Below are 22,782 nucleotides of genomic sequence, written 5' to 3'. Positions count from 1 at the left end.
CCCTTCTTATGGACCCAAGAACAGCAAACGGCATTTGAAGATGTGAAGAAGGCTTTGATGAGTGCCCCAGCATTAGGTCTACCTGATCACACACGACCATTCTACCTGTACGTACATGAGCAAAGAAGAATGGCTGTGGGAGTATTGACACAGTACTTGGGATCATGGCAAAGACCTGTTGCCTACATGTCTAAGCAACTGGATGCAGTGGCCAGCGGACTTCCACCTTGTCTAAGAGCCGTAGCTGCAGCCGCCCTGCTAGTAGCTGAAGCCGATAAACTCACTCTGGGTCAAGAACTTTATGTACGAGTCCCACATGCAGTACAGACGTTGTTGGATTACAAAGGAAATCATTGGTTTAGTAACAGCCGTATGACCAAGTATCAAGCAATGTTGTGTGAAAACCCAAGAGTGCATTTAGAGACTGTAAACACCTTAAATCCAGCTACCCTTTTGCCACAACCTACTGAAAGTCAACATGATTGTTTGGAAGTAATGGATGAAGTATTCTCAAGTAGACCAGATCTTCGTGATTTTCCCATCCAGAACCCCGATGTTCAATATTACACCGACGGCAGTAGTTATGTGAAAGAAGGGATCCGCTATGCAGGATATGCAGTAACAACAATAGACAAGGTGATAGAAGCTCGGCCACTGGCGAAAGGAACATCAGCACAAAAGGCAGAATTAATAGCACTAACACGAGCGTTACAATTGGCTGAAGGTTTAAGAGTGAATATCTATACGGACTCTAAGTATGCGTTTTTAACCACTCATGCCCACGGAGCTTTGTATAAAGAAAGAGGACTACTGAATTCAGAAGGCAAAGAAATCAAATACGCAGCTGAAATCCTACAACTATTGGAAGCAGTGTGGGAGCCGAAAGAAGTCGGTATCATACATTGTCGAGCGCATCTGAGAGGAGATGGTGATGTAACCAAGGGAAATCGGATGGCAGATAGTGCAGCTAAGCGTGCTGCTGAATCAGGAAGACAGGAGTATGTGGGGCATATAGCTGCTCTAATACCAACCCCACTGTCTCAATGGACTCCAGTTTATACAGCTCAAGAAGAGGAGTGGTTAAAGACTGAACTGGGAAAGTATCTGGAGAACAAGTGGTATCAGCTAGAAGATGGAAGAATAGTTATACCAGCATCGCTAGCGGTAGAAATTGTCCAAAATTATCACAACGGGACACATTCTGGGAGAGACAGTACTGAAGAATCTCTCAGGAAACATCTCTACATACCAAGATTGTCCAACTTGACTCAGGCCATTGTACGTAGATGTGTAACGTGTGCTAAAAATAATGCAAGACAAGGACCAGTAAAGCCACCAGGAGTCCAGTTTATGGGGGGACTCCCCATGTCCGATCTACAAATAGACTTTACAGTGATGCCTAAATCGGGTGGACATCGTTACCTGCTGGTAATTGTGTGCACCTATTCAGGCTGGGTAGAAGCATGTCCTACTCGTACAGAGAAAGCAGGAGAAGTTGTAAGATTCCTGCTACGAGAAATAATACCCCGATATGGACTACCCTGTTCTATAGGATCGGACAATGGTCCAGCTTTTGTTCACCAGTGCCTACAACAACTGACTCATATGCTTGGTATAAAGTGGAGGCTTCATACTGCATATAGACCCCAGAGTTCTGGTAAGGTAGAGAGAATGAATAGAACTATTAAGAACCAGTTGGCTAAAATGTGTCAGGAAACCCAACTTAAGTGGAACGTTCTCTTACCTATAGCTTTATTGCGAATTCGCAGTACCCCTACCAGAAGGATGGGCCTCTCTCCTTTTGAAATTATGTATGGGCGACCACCTCCCGTACTTGGTAACTTAAGGGGGGATTTGAGTCAGTTGGGAGAAGGAATTACCCGGCAGCAGGTTGTAGAGTTGGGTAAGACTATGGAGGAGGTACAGAAATGGGTACAAGATAGATTACCTGTGAATATTTATCCCCCTGTTCATAGTTATCATCCAGGAGATCAAGTGTGGATTAAAGAGTGGAATAATGTACCGTTAGGGCCCAAGTGGAGAGGTCCTTATGTTGTTCTTTTGTCTACCCCTACAGCGATAAAAGTAGCCGAAGTGACTCCGTGGATACATCACTCCAGGGTTAAGCCAGCAGCAGTCGATTCTTGGCAAGTTACAGCAGATCCAGAGAATCCCTGCAAGATCCGGTTGAAACGCACTACTCAGTCGGAGTAACGAGGAATTATTGTGGATTACAAATTTTATTGTTACAGGTGTGAGTGAGAAGGCCATAATAAAGCCTGTCCGCTTACCATCACATAGTGTATAAGCCAGGAAAGTCTCGAAGGGACACCTGTGAAGACGAGCAGAACTCCATTCCCTGCAGCCCTCACATCCTGGAAGCTGAGGTTCCATCGCACGGACGAAGACTGAGGATGACGGCGAAAGATGTGCTTCTGATTGTGTTTATTTACATGTGTCTTTATATTCAGGAAGGTAGAGGTACCGACACTCCTAGCTGTGAGGTATGCATTAAGACTACGAGAACAGGTAACCATATTTCCCAAACCCTAATCTGGCATTCACAATACGAGTGTAAAGGAGATGTATCGAGATGTAGATACTTAAATATAGAATATAGTGTGTGCCATTTAGGAGTAGGAGAACCTAAGTGCTTCAGTCCGGAGTATCAACCTCGTACAATTTGGTTGACTCTCAGGAATGGAGATCCTCAGGGGACCCTAATTAATAAGACGGTGTTAGAATCCGTACATTCTTCGGGTGTTCTGCCATTTGATGCGTGTAAAGCAATATCGAGTGGTAGAAAGCCGTGGAATGTATGTGGGGATCTTAGATGGGAGAGGACGTATGGGTCTAACGATAAATACATTTGTCCCAGTAGCAAAAATAAATATGTGAGTCCTAGATGCCCAAATAAAGACTATAACTTTTGTCCATATTGGTCTTGTGTGGGGTGGGCGACTTGGGGACAGACAGTAGACAAAGACATGATAGTGACTAAGTTGCCGACTAGCCCATATTGTAAGTCTATGGAATGCAACCCAGTCCATATACTTATTAATAACCCCGACAAGTTCTTAGATAAGTATGGAAATTTATTTGGGTTTCAGATATACGGGACGGGTTTAGATCCTGGGACATTATTGTTTATAGGAATAGAGACTGATACGGTATCCTCCCAGACTCATCAAGTATACCATTCCTTTTATGAAGAGATGAGTATAGATAATAAGATCCCCCATAATGCTAAAAACCTGTTTATCGATCTAGCTGAAAGTATTGCCGGTAGTCTTAATGTTACCAACTGCTATGTGTGTGGAGGTACTAACATGGGAGACCAATGGCCTTGGGAAGCAAAGGAGGTAATGTCCGGTTCTGAGGCAGTTGACCAATTAATATCTACACAAGCCGATTATCATATGAGTGTTAGAGGTAAATCTGAGTGGAGATTAAAGACCTCCATCATAGGTTATGTTTGCATAGCAAGGAAAGGAATAATGTATAATACTTCTGTAGGAGAATTAACTTGTCTAGGGCAAAAAGCTTATGATGATGATACTAAAAATACAACTTGGTGGTCGGCTTCAAATGTCTCAGAACCATCTAACCCGTTTGCTAGATATGCCAGTTTAAAGGATGTGTGGTTTGATTTATCCATCACATCTACCTGGAGAGCCCCAGCAAATTTGTACTGGATCTGTGGTAAGAAAGCCTATTCGGAGTTGCCACAGGACTGGGAAGGGGCATGTGTGTTGGGTATGCTCAAACCATCCTTCTTCTTGTTACCGATTGAAACAGGTGAGACTTTAGGTGTTAAAGTGTATGATGTGAATCATAGGAAGAAAAGGGGACCCTTAGAGATAGGCACCTGGGAAGATAATGAATGGCCTCCCCAGCGTATCATAGATTATTATGGGCCAGCCACGTGGGCAGAAGATGGTACCTTTGGTTATAGAACCCCTATTTATATGCTCAACCGCATTATAAGATTACAGGCGGTGGTTGAGATTATCACAAATGAGACATCACAAGCGCTCAATCTCCTAGTGAAACATAATACCAGGATGAGGACAGCAGTATACCAAAATAGATTAGCCTTGGATTACCTTTTGGCAGTAGAGGGAGGTGTATGTGGGAAGTTTAACCTAAGCAATTGCTGTCTTCAAATAGACGACGAAGGGCAAGCAATAGCTGAGCTTACTAGCCATATGGTTAAACTAGCGCATGTGCCTACTCAGGTATGGAAAGGGTACAATCCAAGTAGTTGGTTTGGTAGCTGGTATGAATGGTTTGGAGGGCTTAAGGCAGTGGTAGGTGGAGTCCTATTGATTTTACTGTTGTGTCTACTCCTACCGTGTCTTATACCCTTAGTAGTTAGGTCTGTGCAAAGCCTGATAGGAAGTATAGCAGAGAGGAAGGCTGCTGCACAGATAATGGCGATATATAAATATAAGGCTCTAGATCAGGGAGAACCAATGCAAGAAGATGAATGTTGAAGATTCACATCATAAGATAAGTCTGGTCTGGTTCAAGGTAACTTGCGGTGTAAGCAAAACTAAGGTTAAGTGATGCCTCAAGTAATTGTAAAATATCAAGAGGCATCAAAGGGGGGAATGTGGTGGAATCTCGGTAAAAATAAATTTAGTAGGCCGAGATTACCACGTGGCATGTGTACGTGCATATGCTGACGTATCGATCAGTTGGTTGCACGTGGCAAGATACGATCAGTAGTGTACGGAGCATGTGCAAGAATACAGGATATAGTATTCCCCCTCCTCCATTGTGCTGGACAAGCCATGCGGTCAAACAGGAAGTTAATTCTTATTTGTGTTGATTGGTCAAGAGAATGTGCGGGTGGAGCTTAATATGGGAGGAGTTATATGCCTATATAAGGAGCCTGCACTATTGTCCGGGGCTCAGATTTTGCTGTATTTTGGTGACATTAGTCCCTCTGAGTCCCGATCGGTGATCCAATAAAGAATCTCTTCCTTCCTGAAGAAACCTGTGTCCATCTCTCTGTGCTTGGCTTCCGTCAGTTTCTCCGGTATCAGTAAGGCATGACAAGGGAATACAATGCACATTTTTATATATATAATGACGTGAAGACTGTTTTTAAACTTAGATAGTTGAACAATGTAGTTTTAGAGAAACTGAAATGTTCACATTGCAGTGTTAAGATTGCCTCTAGTGGCATTCTATCAGAATGCCACTAGATGCGTTTCCTGCAGTGTGTGTGGTGTGTGGTGTGTGGTGTGTGGTCCTCGCCAAAGATTTGCATTAGGTTCCCCCATTGGCTGACATTGGTGGAGGAGCCCGACCCAGCATCAAGGAACATCAGCGTTGGAATCTGGTAAGTGAAAAAAGTTTACATTTAACCTTTTATATTGATGGGGAGAGGGTGTGGGGGTGGCGGGAGAGGGTTCCTATAGTATTAGGAATACAGCTTTGAATTCATAACACTGTCGCATTCCTTTAAATCTCTGCATGACAAGATTTTATGATGGACAGAGCAGAGTTGTGTGAAAGTTGTAATTTAGTGTTTTTTTTTTTACTGATATTTTATTAAGAAATCTATTGGCTGAGCTACAATTAAACTATACCCTTTCACTGCTTCTTTATGACACAAAGGTCTATATTATTGGAGAAACACTGCAGGTTGGGAGGCAGTGAAAGGGACCTATGACATTACATACAGGCTACAGTAACCTGCAAAATTGTTTTACCATAGAGGACATGAAAAGGATAGAGGAGGCAGGCTTACAAAATGTTGAAAAATATTTACATATTTATATATTTTGCAAAAAATACAGATTGAGCTAATTGAGGATGCAAACATACAGGTATTATTAAGGCTCAAAGCTGTAAAATGCATAAAAGTATTTTTAATGATGCATTATATAAGAGGTGCTTTTTTTTTATAAAAAGTGGCTCTGTCACCCCAAACCTAACTTTCTACAGTTGTTTTATCTTCTCTTCTTCTCTCCAAATATTGATTTATTTCTCTTTAAAAACATAAGACAACGTAGGGATGAATCAGGTTTCATTTATTTTCTTAATTTATTTTTAAGCATCTCTGATTAAAACACCCGTCAGTTTAATTTCCGAACACAAATCCAACATCCTTACCTGATAAACTTACACCTGTTTAAGGTGATTTATTTTTCCTCATTAATGGAGGCAAAATCTAAATAAATCATGGGTAATATAAAAGAAACAACATTATTGTGCAGTTTGTTTTGTACCTCCCCTATCTCAGTACAGATGATCAGTCTAGGGCAGATCCTGACAGCATCGGTATGTGCCCCGGCCGAACAACAGTGAGTCTAACCTTTTAAAATCTCTATGCATGGTTTAGTATAGGTTTAATCAAAACATGTGGCATGGGTTGGATGTGCATCCAACAAAGCATAAAATCTCAATTTTAATGCGTTGCATGGCAGGTAAGATTAAATTAACCACTGAACCATGAAATACTAACACAAATAAACAGTTATACCTGTATTTTTCTTTACATTCTCGTAAAACAGATTTTTTTCGATTTGAAGTTTTTTTTTAATTTTCTGTAAGTTATAATGAAAAGGATTAGCAAGGCATGAGTTGGAAATACAATGCACATTTTTATATAGTGACAGGAAGACTGGTTGCAAGCTAACATGGAGACAGTGCTGTATGTATGTTCAGTTTGATATTTAGTAACCCCAGATACGACAATGTGTGTGCTACCAAATCCCATAGTTGGGCTATGGTTGGGCATCGCCACCAAATGTGTGTCAGTCTGGTCGCAGCGCCAGCAGTTCTTGGAAGTCGTAGGGTACATCTTATGCAATTTATGTGGAGTGATACAATCTGTAGATGAGCTTCCTATGTGCCTCTACATGGGAGTAACATTTAGTAATACCTCTCAGTGCGTTTATCGCGGTCAGCCATTCGCAGGGAGACAAGTCACATTCTGTTTCTTGTTGTCAGTGTTTGAGAAAGAGAAACGGTATATCAGGCCCTATCTCTCTCAATGCTTTATAGCAGATCGATAAGGCCTTGGGATGTGTCGGATGTTTCCAGCATCTATCATACATTTTGTGGGCCACAGCCGTTACGGTAAATGTGGGGTAGTGGCTTCTTGTATTTGTACATGAGACATGACAATACTTTTCAGTTGTAGGTACTGAAATACATATGATTTGGTAAGTGGTATGTGTTTTGGAGGTGTGGGAACGATATGATCTCTTTGTTTTGGTAGACATCTCCTATAGTGCATATTCCCTTGCTGATCCATGAATTAAAGGTGAGCCAGGGAGAAAGAGCTCAGCTGTTAGTGCTGACAAGAGTGTGTTGTGGCGATATTTATGAGACTCTCCCAGCTGTGTCATGAATTGATCCCACTGGGCAATGGATAGTTGTGTGGTCGGGAACAATCATCACAAAGGTTTCGGACTTCAGTGTTTGGGTGTCCACATAATGTTGGTTAGTGTGGAGCCATTCACCCGGGAATTCTCAATATCAACCCACTGTAGTGTACCCTTGCGTTCATGCATAATTGCAGAGAACAACAGGGAAGCCTTGTGGAATGTCGCTATGCTGGGTAGACCCACTCCTCCCCGAGTTGTATGTTTTTGCATGAGTGAGAGTGGTATGTGGGGTCTATGGTACTCCCAAATGTATGCACTAATGTTTTTCTGCAGGCGTTTGCAGAGAGAGAGAGGGGCATAGGTAGGGGTAATATCCTGAAGACATACAGGTGTTTGGGCAGATTGACCATTTTAGTTGTGTTAACACTTCCCAGCCATGAGAGTTTTACCAACTTCCATTTTGAGAAGTCTGTGGTGCACATGCTAGGCAAGGTTTTGTAATTCATATTAGATGTATTTTGTAGGGAGGGTGCCAACTTAACCACTAGATAGGTCAGACTAGACTTTCTCCAGTCAAACTGGTATTGCTGCAAGAGTTAGTGGACCACATGTGTGGGTAGACCAACCGGTAAGGCTTGTGTTTTCGATTGGTTTAGTTTGTAATGGGAAATGTTCCCATATTCTTGTAGCAATTGGAGGAGAGCCGGTACCGAGGTGGTCGTTGTTCTAAGGTAAGTAGGTTGTCATCTGCAAGCATTAAGAGGCAGTAGCTGTCGTTGCCTATCTTCACCCCATGTATAGCAGGATGGTGTCTAATTTTATACGCCAATGGCTCCAGAGAGAAAATAAACAGCAATGGGGAGCGAGGGTATCCCTGTCTAGAGCCATTGGTGATTTGGAATGTGGTGGAAATAAACCCTGTGTTGGAGACGCTGGCTGCTGGGCGATTCCTGCTGTAAATGCCCGCGGAAAACCAAATTTCATGAGAACTCTCTTCATGTATCGCCAATTGAGCCTGTCAAAGGCCTTCTCTGAATCTAATGCTAGGAGAAGATCTTCTCTCTTCGACTCCTGCATATGTGAGATAATGTTCAATATTTTGTGCATATTATCTGATCCCTGCCTGCTGCGAACAAAGCCCTATTGATCTGTCTGAACTATGCGTGTTATAAATGTTGCCATTCTGTTTGCTAATATTTTGGCATACAATTTCACATCTGCGTTCAAGAGGGAGGTAGGGCGGAAGTTTGGGCAGGTGGTGGCTGATTTTCCTGGCTTTGGTAGAGTAGATATGTGAGCTAGGTTCATTTGGTGTAGCAGGTATTAAAGAGGGTCGATAGGTGTGGGAAGAGAATCTCTACAAAGGTTTGGTACTAGCTATTTGTATAGCCGTCTGGCCCTGGGGATTTGTGTGCTGGGAGGTTTTTAATGGCCTCTGTGATTTCTTCTGTGCTAAAAGGTGCGGAGATCCATTCAATCTCTTCAGGTAGGAGGTGAGGTAAATTCACTGATTCTAGGAATGTTTCGATGTCTTTCACTGTTGGCGTTGGGGTGTCAGGGTTGTCTCTAAAATTGTACAGTGTGCTGTAGTATGTAGCGAATGCGTTAACAATATCTTGGGGATTTAGTATTTTCCCTTTATCTTTGGTGATATATGTGCTATTTTAGAATGATACATGCGGGCTTGTTGTTGGGAAGCTAATTGAGCCCCTGGTTTATTTCTCTGGGCAAGGAATTTATACTTGAATTTTCAGAATATGTATGTGGTTTTTGCTAGTTCTAATTCTTTTGTTTTGTTTTGCAAGAGTCTCAGTCGGTTCTGAGTGGTAGGTGAGGGGTCAAATTTGTTTTTGTGTGTTAACTCGTAAGATCTTGAATAGTTTCAGTATATATTTTAAGTCTTTGTTTTTTCCGTAGCTAGCTGCCTTTATAAACTTTACCTAATGACCATATATGGCCAAAAATTCTCAATATTTGTGTCGTCAGGGGAGTTGAGTTTGAGATAGTCTTTTAAATCTTGTTGTACTGTTGCCACTATTGACGCATCGTGAAGCAGTATGTCGTTAAGTCTCCAGGTACCTGAATCTACGGTAGGAAATCTTTGGTGTAGGGACAGGGTGATCGAAGCATGGTCTGACCATGTTATTAATCCAATCTTGGTGTCTTGGATTTTCGTCACTAGGAAACAGGGAAGGAGGAACCTGTCAATTCATGTGTATGTGTTGTCTACCATGGAATGATATGTAAAATGTAATTATGTTGTAGTAGTTTGTTTCTTAGTTTGGCGGAGGAATTTTCTCTTTTCATGCATGTGGTGTGTGAGACCTTGTCCGCCGAAGTGGAGTCAATTGATTGGTCTAATATAAAATTACCATCTCCCCCGATGACTACCTCCCTGAATTTGTGCAGTGTTGCCAGAACAAAGATTTTGTCAAAGAAAGAGAGATGGTCATAATACGGGCCATAAATATTGATAAAGGTGTAGGGTCTATTATTCACATAACATTGTAGTAATAGGTATCTGCCCGCATTGCCCCCCAGTTTTTTTTTTTACTAGATTAAAGGAGACGGCTCTGCTAATTAACACTGATACCCCCCTTTTCTTGGATTTAAAACAAGAGTGGAAATCATGTGGGAAGTGTTTGAAATTAAATTTGGGTCTATTGCCCCACTTAAAGTGGGTCTCTTGGCAAAAGAGAATATGTGCATTGTGTTTTCTCGCTTCTGTTAGTGTCAATCTACGCTTGTAGAATTTAACCGCTTAACGTTGATAGACATTATATTTAGCGCCATAGTGGGGGATAAGACTCACTTGATAAGACTCACTTGGTACTCACTTGGAGTGCTCCCACTCCGTTGACAGGGGGACTTTACCAGCTACCCTCCAACATTTTGTTTATTTTTTGCTTATGTTTTGTATTTTTGTTTAAAACATTTTTTTTCAGTAGGAAAAAACTTGTAGGAAGACCAACTGCTCTGTCTCAGATAGGGGTCACAGCTTAGGTGCCATGTGTGTTTATTGCTTCTGATTATTTGCCCAAGATTTGTTGTTGCCCAATCTTTTGTCTCCCCAGTGATATTGAGTCTGCAATTCCTGTGTGTTTAGACCCCTTACATCTAAGGAGTATATTTCATTAGAGAGGGGGTGAACTGTGTTGCCTCTGGGGAAGGAGTGACAGGTAGGCATGGCCACCTTCCTACATCTCGGGTATGTTAGGGTGCTGTGTACCAATTGTAGAAGTGTTATGGACTGAGCTGTTGTCTGAGAAATGGGGGAATAAAAATAACAATATGGGAAACATAAAAAGAAAACCATAACTCTGTGCAGAGTGTGCAGAAAAATCATAATTCTGTGCAGAGAGAACTCTGTGTAGTCAAAGGTGATGCGGCTACGCACCGACGACGGAAACATGGCTCTTGCAAGCTTTGGGGGTGGGTCGTCTGTGAGGAGTGGACCTACTCCAATGCGTTGGTGGGGCTGAAGCTAGGCCCAAATTCAGTAGGTTTAACCCAGTAAATGGTGGACACATGACCCTGAAGACATCCTCATTCAGGTGTATCCTGATGTCTAAGATAGTACATATTTTAACTGTTGTTAACCCATTAACTAACATATACATATATAGCAAAAAAAAAAAAAAAACACAACAGGGGCTTAGGCTCTTGACTAAGGCATCTTATCTGTTAGTAGTGAATGAGCATCTCTGCAATCGATCTGCAGGGTGGATCACAGTCATTTTATCATGGCAACCTTCTGCCAGTCTGAGATGACTTTCGTTGGTGAACAGTGTGCAGGTCCGGGCAATTCTTGTTCTCTCGGTATTGCCATATTGATCTTCCATTCTCTGAGCAGCTTCCTTCCTTCTTCCTGTAACAATACTTACCCGGTCTGTGTGCCTGCAGGGGTCCTCTGATCATGCCGCATGCGGCTCGAGCAGTCCTGTCTTCATGCGAGCCACATGCGGCTCGAAAACTCATTGCTCCTGGTGGGCCACGCACACCAAACATTCTGATCGGGCGCACAGCCCGTACAGTATTGAAAGCACTTTCTTAAAGGGGAAATGGGAGCGTAACCTTGCGGTCGGCTCCCACTGGCCCACGTCATTCCGGCGCCCCCATTCATGCATGTTTTGGGGCGCAGGAATGACATGGACCAATAAAATTAAAAGTAAAAGTATTTAAACTTACCTGGCCCTAGATTCTGTGCCATATTGTGGTTTCTGTTCCCAGTACCCTTCAGTGCGTTCCTTGTGTTTTGTATTGTATTCTGGTATTGACCTTGGTTTTGTTTCATGACTTTCCTGAGTTTCTCTTTAACTCTTGCCTGTCTTGTTTGCCCTTATGATATTTACCGTGTACCGGACTCTAGCTAGTTCTCGTTTTCGCTGTTTCTCCGTTACCCTGACCTTGGCTCGTATTTCGACCTCGCTTTATTCTGTCCACTCTAAGGCCCGGTAAGTCGTTTATATTTCATTAGTCCATTCCTTGCTATCCTAAACTCTGCATGTTAGGGTTAATACTCCGTGACACTTCCACTGTCATAAAAAGTCGCATGGCGCCATTGTGGCATTTAATAATGCGGGCTGGGAAACCCCACTTGTGTTGTAGCTTCATTGTTATTAAGGCTTGGGTGATGGGAGCCAGGGCCTTACGCTTCTAGAGTGTGGAGGCTGATAAATCAGTGAAGAGCCTTACTGAGGAGAACCGGTCTGGTAGGTTTGCCAGATGTCTCGAGGCTTGCATGATCTGGTCTTAAGTAGTGAAGTAGTGCAGCTTCATTATGAGATCTCTGTGTGCTGATTGAGGTAAGTTCCTTGGCCTTGTTAGTTAATGAATGCGGTCCAAGAGAAGCTCTTGTTCTGGCAAGTCAGGAGCTATGGCTTTGAAGAGTTCCCTCACATACCTGGACAGCTCTTAGGTGGAAATTTACTCCGCAATTCCCCGCAGACGAATGTTGCTACGCCTGTCTCGGTCCTCATGATCAGCCACTTTCTCTGTAAGACGGTCTATTTTAGCATGAAGGTCCATGTTGGTTGTTTTTTGTGAACTTCAATTATTTCTTCCATTTTATTGTGTGGAAATCTATTCACAAACCGGACTTTACATAGGACACGAGGTCATGTGTTTAGACTAGAAGAAAGAAGATTTCGTCTAAGGCAAAGGAAAGGTTTTTTTACTGTTAGAACAATCAGGATGTGGAATTCTCTGCCTGAAGAAGTGGCTGTCACTGTGGTCCAAGTAGGAGGCTGGCGAGCGTGGCCTGTCGGCACCATCTTGTAAGTGTGGTAAGGGTAACGCTGCGATCTGTAGAGTGGGGTTTTGCTTGCTTTTTTAGTTGATTTTTGTGCCATTGTGTGCAGGGTTGTCACCCTTTTGAGGTTGTTGGCTTAATCACTAGTTTTATTGCTGTTGGTAGGTCACTTACAAGGAGCTATCAGCCCACGCGGTGACTAGTCTGCCCATTCATTCTACAGCTAGTCTACCACACCATCCCTATAGTTTCTGCAGCCGTAACTTAGCTTGAACCTAACCTAATTGGCCGTGTATAGCGGGGAATCCATCACCTTGTCCATCACCTGCATCTATCTTACTACAACAAATACTTTTTGTATTTTATGACTATTTAAAGTATTGTGGTTGTATAAATGTAACCTCATATATTTTTGGAAGGAATAAATAATTGGGTGCCTAAAATTTAACATATTATTAAATGCAAAGACACTCAAGGACACTTCAAGTGGAACTGTCACTTCTCCGGAAATGACATCTTTAAAGAAAACACCTGTAACTTGTATTAAAGGGACACTATGGAGATGGTTTTCATTTAGAGCTTCTGTAGGTTGGAATGGCTCCAGAAAATGGGCTTTTTAGTAACTATCAGCATTAATATTGTAATCCTCTTAATGCAATTACTTTATACTAATAATTCGGTTTGGCTAGAAGTATGGCTGGTTATTAGTAAGACTGTAAAACATGTGACATTTATAAGCTGCTAATAAAGTTAAAAAGAAAAAGAAAACAAGTGTGCCTAAAAAATGGGACTCTTATTGAAGTTTGCCGTTGCCAAAAAAGGTTGGGAACCACTCCTGTATGCAAAATAACCTCTACTGCTCTCTGTAGTAATTGTGTTGTCTTGAGTACCCTCGTGCTGTTTCTTGTCGTGGTTCATCTCTGTGGGGTCCAGTGGGGATTTTCTCCCTGGGGTCCAGTGGAGATATTCTCACTGGAAGTCTCCCTGCAGTCTTCCGGTTCCTTACTGCTCCCTCGCGCTGTTTAGTAATGCGGGGCCGGATTAATGTCATATTCCAGCTCCTGCATCAACACAGAAGTCACGAGGAGCAGTGACGAACTGGAAACACATCAGCGCTCCTTCTGCGCTGCCTACATACACAACATACAAACACACCCCTTCAATCACATGCAAACATTGCATACAAACACTCCCCTGAATGAAACCACTAAACTTATAAACAAACACCAATTCATTCAATCATTAGCACTACACACAATAACACAGCTGCATGTAAGAGCCAACACTACATACAAACACACCCCTGAATTCAAACATAAACAAAACACTCAAGTACACCACTGCATTCCAATGGTAACAGTACTTACAAATACACCCCTACATGCGCACACGTACACTATCTAAAAACATGTTTACATTAAAATGCACAAACACTGCTCACAAATACAACCCTGCCAGGATGGGCAAATGGTAAATCCCCAGCTGGCATAGCTTCAGGGGAGTTTGACAGACTGGGATCTACATCTACCTATTGCGCACCCTTGTGCTAAAGGGAGCCCCCCCCCCAAAAAAACTTGCATCAAGGCTCTGTCTACATTAGTTCCCCCACTGGCCTGGAGTGTTCCTTTAACAGAGAACCAAGGTGGGGGCACTCAATTTTCAGGTACAGCTAAATACATAGGTGTGAATTTCTATATTTAATTTTATTTTACTCGCCTTACAAACACATATTTGTTAAATATAATAGATACGTAAATATAATATTAAATATCTAGGGTAGTTACAGTTCATATTTATCTGGCACCTTGTGATTTTTCTTGATGGATAACATTGTTAGTGCTACATGGAAGCAATTGTAGCCACTTGTTTAGAAATAAAATCCATATATCTAGAAACATAAAAATAACATGACAGATAAGTATGTAGAAAATGCTCCAATATATGTGAATCCTAAAAAAATCCCATATCCCGGGTATATTAGTAGATAGCTCAAAGGCATGTGTTGTTCTTTTGAAATGTAGCAAAACGGCCAATTATGTTTTCTTTACTCAAACGTATTCCATCTGGGGAGGTGTAAATTGCAGCTCATTAGGTTGGGAAAGGAGGGAAGACTGGTTACTGTGCAGTAAGCAGTCAATTAACATCTCATTTAACAAGTGAGGTTGTAGTTGTGCAGTTTAGTTATTTTTTCTAGCTTTCTAACCCTGCTGAGACATGGCTAATGATATCAACTACTTGTAAATTTGATGGTGCCTCCTCTTGTGACCTGAGATCCTTAATATGAGATTTCCTCTGGGTCTGATCTCAAAGTCTACTTTTGCATTTTAGTACTTTTGAAAATGTCTTCTCAATTATTTTGTGTTGTGAGAACTTTTAATTAACAGATAAGTAGAATGATGGGGATATACAGCTATCTTTTTTTACTTCCTCCCAGAATTGATACTTGCATATTACATTATTTTATCTCAAAGAACAAACAAAATAGTCTATCCTGTGAGTGAAAGTTTTATTGTAGTAACAATTTCTCTTTAGTTAAAATTAAATGTTTAGTATATGATATATTGCTCCATGGCTAATAGGTCAACATTAAATTGCGTCCCCAATTGGGGATTTTACATGCCAAATGGACGGTACTAGCAAATCACAAGTGACATTTCATCTCACTCCTTAGCCCGCAGTCAAATGTTTCACGTCAGAATTTTTTTGGGTCTGCCAACTAATACATTTCAACTTTTTCTGTCGTTTTTCCACATGCACCATATGCTAGCGACTGTGATCTTCAAATATACATCTCTTGTCAGATGAACACCACTTTAATTTTCTCAGCGAATCTTTCAAGGTTAATTAGTCCTCTTAAAATATACACGGAAAAATTGCTCCATTAAGAGTGAAGGCTGACATATGAGTAGCCAGATTGCTTTCCTAGAAACAAATGTATCTATTAAAATGATTTATTTGAGATCTGAAGCATAATCTGGGTACATTATAGATCTCAGAAGAAGTTAGGTGACATCAATGCAGCTCCCCAATAATTTAAGTTACTCTTACATATACTCATTAATCCAGAAACAGTACATGAAATCTCGGTCTTGCCAGATGTCATTAAACATTAGTAGTAGTTAAGGGAAGAAACTGTGCTTAATAAAATAGCAGGTGTGGCGCATTACCTGTCTTTGAAGTTCTCTCTGTCTGCTGTAGCTATCTCTTGTCATTCTAACAGTGATTGTGAATGTTAAGAATCATTCCTCTGAGTCTTTTATTAAGAACTTAAATGACAAATGCTACACCTACTAACGGATACATCCATAATATTGTAAAGAAAATTATTTTGGAAACGACATATGTCATGCCCAGAATCTCCTATGAACGGACTTTAATTACCAGCATCATACACACAAGGCAGGATAATGCAGCCGCCCAGGGAATGGTGGTCATGTTTGGCACCATTTACCCTCTTTATGTGAAGAGTTAAGTGGGCCCAAACAAGGGCTCTGTGGAATCTTGACCTGGCTCCACATTGTGGCATTGTTTAGTTGCTGTTACTGTACCACAGTCTATCTATAATTTAAAAATGAAATATATATATATATACAAAAATACAAAAGTTCCTTGCACTCTAGCTCAAATGTAGTTTAAAGTCCATAAAAGACTGTTACTTGCCGGGTGCTCGTTTACAGGGGCGGAACATATAAACAGCGATCTGGAACTGCACTCACGGTCCTTTGAAGTTTGAAAAAAATTCCTTTATTGCATCAAGTATAAAAATCGACGTTTCGGTCCACACAGGGACCTTCCTCAGGATAGGTCAGTCTATCCTGAGGAAGGTCCCTGTGTGGACCGAAACGTTGATTTTTATACTTGATGCAATAAAGGAATTTTTTTCAAACTTCAAAGGACCGTGAGTGCAGTTCCAGATCGCTGTTTATATATATATATATATATTACTGAATGTTTGAAAGTGCAGGTAAAATTGTGGGATTAAAGGGACACTATAGTCACCAGAACATCAACAGCTAATGTAGTTGTTCTGGTGAGTATACTCAGTCCCTGTAGGCCTTTTGCCTTTATACTCAGGGAAAAAGCAGTGCTTATATTACAGCCTAGGGAGACCTCCACTGGCCACTTCTCAGATGGCTACTAGAGGTGCTTCCTAGGGCAGTGCTGTACAGTTTGCAATACTGACATTCAGTGTCTCCACCCTCTGCATGCAGACACTGAACTTTCCTCACAGAGATGCATTAATTTAATGCATATCTATGAGGAGATGCTGATTGGCCAAGGCATTATTTGGCTCTGGCCCCAGCCAGCCTCCTTGGCTGTGATCATCAGAATTGACAATCTCAGCCAATCGTGCATTGTGATTGTCTGAGATCATCACTTTTGATCATGTCAGCCAATGAGGCAGATCAGAGGCAGAGCCAGCACCAGGAGACTGGTAAGATTTTGCTATATTTAGGGGGGCAAGGGAAGGCCAGGGGGGCTAGATAGTGTTTTTAACACTATAGGGTCAGTTATAGATGTTTGTGTTCCTGACCCTATAGTGTTCCTTTAAATATACATGGTTGCATGGGTTAATGTTAGAAATCATAGTGTTTGAGTATGTATGAAAGGAACAGGCACTGATAGGTGAAGAAATGCCCAAAGAGTCTCAAGATTTAATTAACAAAAGGAATACTATAAATGTAGGCTGAAGCATTTATCAGTACAATTACCACAACCTCACGGTCCTCACCTCAAAGTGAACAGAGTGGAATAAAAATAAATATAACTTAAAATAATAACGCACAACTTCCTCTATATCCCAGGTAGTATCCCTCAAAACAGCAAACCAATATATGAAATGATGAGGATACAGCTGTAGATCTACAGAAAAAAAAACACTGATATAGTGTAATACAGTACAGATATATGCGCAAATAGTAATTCATTCACTAGAGACTTGATGGATATGTCGCCTTGGGGTGCCTTCCTTCAGAATCCTGGGGGGTTGCTCCAAATCCTCTTTGTGCTTCAGGTAGTTATCACCACATACTATGAAAAGCAGGAAACCAGAAGATATACAAAAATGAGTAGGTATTTAATTATCTATCAAGGAGTAAAATATTACTAAAATGAGATGAAGTAAGTTTATTTAACAACGAGTGTAATCCTGAACATTCAAGAAGGAATTCAGAAAACCATCATTAGCTTTAAATGTTTTACACCACTGGATGCTTACTAATAGGCAATGCCTAGAGTAAAATGCAGAAAAGGGGGTAGTACTAGCGCTTATTTAGTAAATGTGATATGAGTGAATCAGCTGCTATAACACCAAATCTTATCTTTAAACAATAGTGAAGTAGTGGATACAAAGGTGAAGCGCTGTATATTTTAAACAATGTGAAATATAAAAAATAGGATAATACCTTAATTTCATACACAAAAGTCCATATGTGGCATATAGTACCTTAAAAGTAAAAACAAATAAAAACAAAAATAGTGTATCCTGTGATATAAATAAATTGGTATAGAATGAAATAAATTTCCCACTCACTCTTTTAAGAGCTAATAAATATAGCTCAATAAAATCGCTTGTAGGATCCGTAAAGGCGATCCAAGTCCCTTCTTTTGGTGGGAGTTCTTCCTCTTCCTTGGTCTCTGAGGGGCATTCCTTGCTCTAAAGCAAAAGGGGTACTTACAAACCCAGAGCCATCCAAATCGGCTCTGATCAGGAGTATATGTGGTTAAGAACCACAATCCTTCTTTGTAAAAGTAGCAGGAACAATGCCAGTAGTGAACCCTTTCCAGAACCTATTATACCTGGCTCTTAGTGTGTAGACTCTTGTGTGGGAGCAATACATCTAAAACCTGCAAGAAAGGGCAGAAGCTTTGAGCAACTGCCTGCAGGAACTCTGACACATAATGAATGACTGTGTCAGAGTTCCTGCAGGCAGTTGCTCAAAGCTTCTGCCCTTTCTTGCAGGTTTTAGATGTATTGCTCCCACACAAGAGTCTACACAAGAGTCTACACACTAAGAGCCAGGTATAATAGGTTCTGGAAAGGGTTCACTACTGGCATTGTTCCTGCTACTTTTACAAAGACGGATTGTGGTCCTTAACCACATATACTCCTGATCAGAGCCGATTTGGATGGCTCTGGGTTTGTAAGTACCCCTTTTGCTTTACCCTTTTATAGATTGTATATCAAAGGTACTGCACCATATACCTCTCCTGATTTTAGAGACCAAGGAAGAGGAAGAACTCCCACCAAAAGAAGGGACTAGGATCGCCTTTACGGATCCTACAAGCGATTTTATTGAGCTATATTTATTAGCTCTTAAAAGTGTGAGTGGGAAATTTATTTCATTCTATACCAATTTATTTATGTCACAGGATACACTATTTTTGTTTTTATTTGTTTTTACTTTTAAGGTACTATATGCCACATATGGACTTTTGTGTATGAAATTAAGGTATTATCCTATTTTTTATATTTCACATTGTTTAAAATATACAGCGCTTCACCTTTGTATCTACTACTTCACTAATGCCTAGAGTAAGTCTGGCATTCTAAATAACTTAGTGCTCAGTATGTTCCAGCTTATTCTTGGTGTTAAATAAAATTACCTGAATTTTAACATTACCTGGCTGAGCGATTTTTCTTTCCCTTTGGGTTTGGTATATCTTACTAATCTTCCTTGCCATCCTGAATGCACCAACTGTGTACTTTAGATATGTTTATACATCTTTTGAAAGCTGCGTTTGTGTCCTCTGAAATTTCATATTACTCTTAGAACCCCTAAATTATTCCACTGTATATACTTTTATCTGCTCCTTTCAACACACTTGATTCTTGAATTCTCCCACCTCATCTACCTATGATTTCATAGTACAGATTCTCCACTACATTACTTAACCCCACCTCAATGTGCCAAAGAAAGAAACGCACACTACCCACCTCTTCAGACAAGAAAGATAACAAAAAATCAAAAAATATTCCTTATCCTCAGCCAATTACTTCTATACCGGTAATTCTTGGAGTGGCAGGGAGGGAAGCCACCTATTCCTGTTAAATAAAAAAAAAAAATATATATATATATATATATATATATATATATGTTAGTCCAATAAAAAAGGTATTGCAAGATACAAATTTTATCTGTATATATATATATGTATATATATATATAATCTCTAGAGGCAAAGCAGAACTTTTTCTTAAGCTTTATATATATCCCGTGCATTGCAGGGTATGCAGAATAATACATGTATCATCATAAGGCGCACTTTATTAATACAATGCTAAAGTATTTTTTATCTAAATGTGGTAGGATTAAATCTTTAATTTTACCACATGACAGGAGGCTTCCTATTTTGCATAACTCTCTTTACTAAACTCCATAGCAGTAAAGAAAGTGAAACATTTAAACCAATCAAAATGCAAATAAGGAGTATATTATCCCAGTAAATAGGCTTCTCCTCCTCTTTCTTTACTGCTCCATCACAGACAGGTCAGAGTTTTTTGCTCTTCCCTTATTACTTCATAATATATACGTTTTGTCATTTATAATTGCTCGTACATTTGCTTACATTTGCTTATATACTTTATTTCTTATTATTATCTTTATTTCCTATTACTTTCTCTACTTGTGTTCCCTGTATTTTTACTTTAACTACCTTTCCCTCCTTTACTGGGACAGTTTTGACTATGTCTCCCTAGTCCCAGCGGCCTCGCTCCGTTTTCCAGTTTTCCCGCTCGTTTTTTCCGCCCTCGGGTGGACCCCGAGTTTTGGTAGGTCCCTCAGACTTTGCCCCCTGCTTTACCGCCCCTGCCGGCTCCCTCTCACTCATTTTGTCGCGGCTCGCGAGATTACGGACGCCATCTTGAAAGTGCCGCCAGTGCCGCGAGGGACACACACTGGACGGAATTCTACCGCAATACTCCACAGAGGTCAGTTATAAAGCTTAAAAGCTGTTAAAGGCACATAAGGTGTTAACCTGTGCCTGCTTGGGGTGCTGCCCTTAAACTGTGCTGCTAAAGAGGTCGCTTTATGGCCACCTCTACAACCCTGGGTGAGGCCCAGAACAAAAATCCCAACTAGTGGTTTTGTATCCTGCCCTGCTGAGGCTATTTATTATTATTACCATTGGCTCTATATACCCTGCTGGGGTGATTTTGCCACAGTTCTCCTTGGTCACAGACCCTGCTGAAGGTATAACCTTCTCATACATACCACTACATACCCTGCTGGGGTATAATATATTTACAACCCTGCTGGGGTTATTTGATTTTCTTCTCAAACCATTATCATACCTTTTATAAACCCTGCTGGGGTAATTTGTACTCTGTACAACAAAAACACGTTATTGCACCCTGCTAGGGTCCGCATAACGATACTAAAACAGCTTATTACTGTCTAATACAGCATACTGACCTCTATCATACGCCCTGTGCCAAACACATATTCAGGCATTATAGAGATCTCTCAGACAACAGAGCTCCAAAACATTGTAAACGAGGCCGTATCCGCCTCTATGGAGAAAGTTCTCTCCAAAATGATGGCCTCTGGTCCTGACAAGAGGAAACCATCAAAAACCCACCCATCCCGCCATGACTCAGATTCTGATGAACCAGAATCACGCAAGAGCCCAGAAACCCTCACGGGCAAACGCCATTGGAAAGGCGAAAAGGGTCACCAAAACCCTAACAAAGGCAAAAACCCTGCTAAACGCACTAAACCCGCTACAGCCACCACCCCGAACCCGCAACACAAGTACTCTTCAGAAGAAGAAGAATCTCACACTAAATCCATGGCCATCCTAGATGAATGGCAAGCGGACGAGTCAGATTCCAACGAGGATGCTTGGGGCTCAGACTCAGGATCACAATCCTTCTTTCCACAACACACGTTCATGGGAGAACCCCAAGAACCAGACAATGCGGAAACCCCGCAGGAAGACGAAGACACCATATTCGACCCGCTGGGACAAAAACGTTTTGACCCACGAAAAATAAGACACCTACTCTCAAGCGACTGGACACCACCACTTAGCGAGGTTCATTCACCTCTGGTTACGAAAGTCCATGGACAAGACAGTCCGCAACCGCTTGAGGTCGGAATGCCCACAACCTTTTCTACCTGACCACGTTGCGGACACTACAGAATTCGACCAGGTGATGACCACCTTTATGTCACGAGGTGGCCGTGACCCACGCAAAGGAGTGGAGAAAGGGTTTAGAGGGGTACAGGATAAACTTCTGGATTCAGTGGGACCACTATCCAGAATTATGTATTTGGCCGACGATGCCCTAGCCAAAGCCGATCAATTCGACGCTACTATGGTGCGAGAATGGGCGCATGATGTGCGGGAATGGGCACAAAGATGCTTTTGTTTTGTGGGTAATGCCAATGTCGCCTTATCATCCGAGTGACGTAAAGCAGCACTTCTCCGCATTGACGGGAAGTTGGTGGAGTTGGGCACCAAAGAACTAGGTCCTATGGCACAGGGCAAGCTCTTTGGAGAACCTTTCCTTAAAGAGCTGAGCAGACATGTAAACGTCTACACATCTGTCAGGGTACCTGGAGTCTCTACCGTTGAGAGAGGTAGAGACTTAGAAGGTTATCCGTCCGGACGCCATGTCTCCTCGATCTCCCGCGGTTCACTCGGCCTTGCTAACGCCGGCCGCGAGGGAGTCACTTCCTTTTATAACAGAAGGACCGGAGGTAGACGTCATGACGCTAACCCGAAACATCCTGCCACTCAAATCTCGGGAGACGAATCAGGACTCGCCGGAGGCGTGTCTCCTCTCCCTAGCCAGGATACTTAACGGGGGTTCTCTCATTCACTCATTGCCCTGTCGTGGTTCTAGTCCTTCTAGTCACACAGTGCTTTGTGATTCTCTTGTCTTTTGGTTCTGACCCGGCTTTGTTATTTACTCTCCTGCCTTTCTGTATTCCTTGACCCGGCTTGTCTCTCGCTTACCTGTCTTCTGTTATCCTCGACCTCGGCTTGTCTCTGACCATTCTATTGTAGTTCTACGTTAGTCCGGCCATTCTAAGGACCGGTATACGTATCAGCTACTCTTTGTACTCTGCGTGTTGGATCCCTGACCCGATCCTGACATTACGACAGGGCCATGGATCCTGCAGGTACAAATTGTCAGCTTGGTTCTCCTGATCCTAGGTTTGACGCCATGGATCATAG

General features: G+C 41.6%; 1 long non-coding RNA gene across 1 annotated transcript in view; it reads right to left on the bottom strand.

Annotated features, from left to right (window-relative positions):
* LOC134578885 (uncharacterized) overlaps positions 1-17,622 on the bottom strand; it is a 63,816-nt gene extending 46,194 nt beyond the window's left edge. The window contains exon 1 of the long non-coding RNA XR_010086142.1: positions 17,530-17,622. This is a non-coding gene — a long non-coding RNA (uncharacterized LOC134578885). The remainder of the gene's footprint in view (positions 1-17,529) is intronic.
* Positions 17,623-22,782: the final 5,160 nt, after the last annotated feature.

Source organism: Pelobates fuscus, chromosome 12 (genome assembly GCF_036172605.1).
Source record: "Pelobates fuscus isolate aPelFus1 chromosome 12, aPelFus1.pri, whole genome shotgun sequence".
Taxonomy (NCBI): Eukaryota; Metazoa; Chordata; class Amphibia; order Anura; family Pelobatidae; genus Pelobates; species Pelobates fuscus.
The sequence above is the reverse complement of the archived record's forward strand: the minus strand, read 5'-3'. Positions and strand labels throughout refer to the sequence as shown.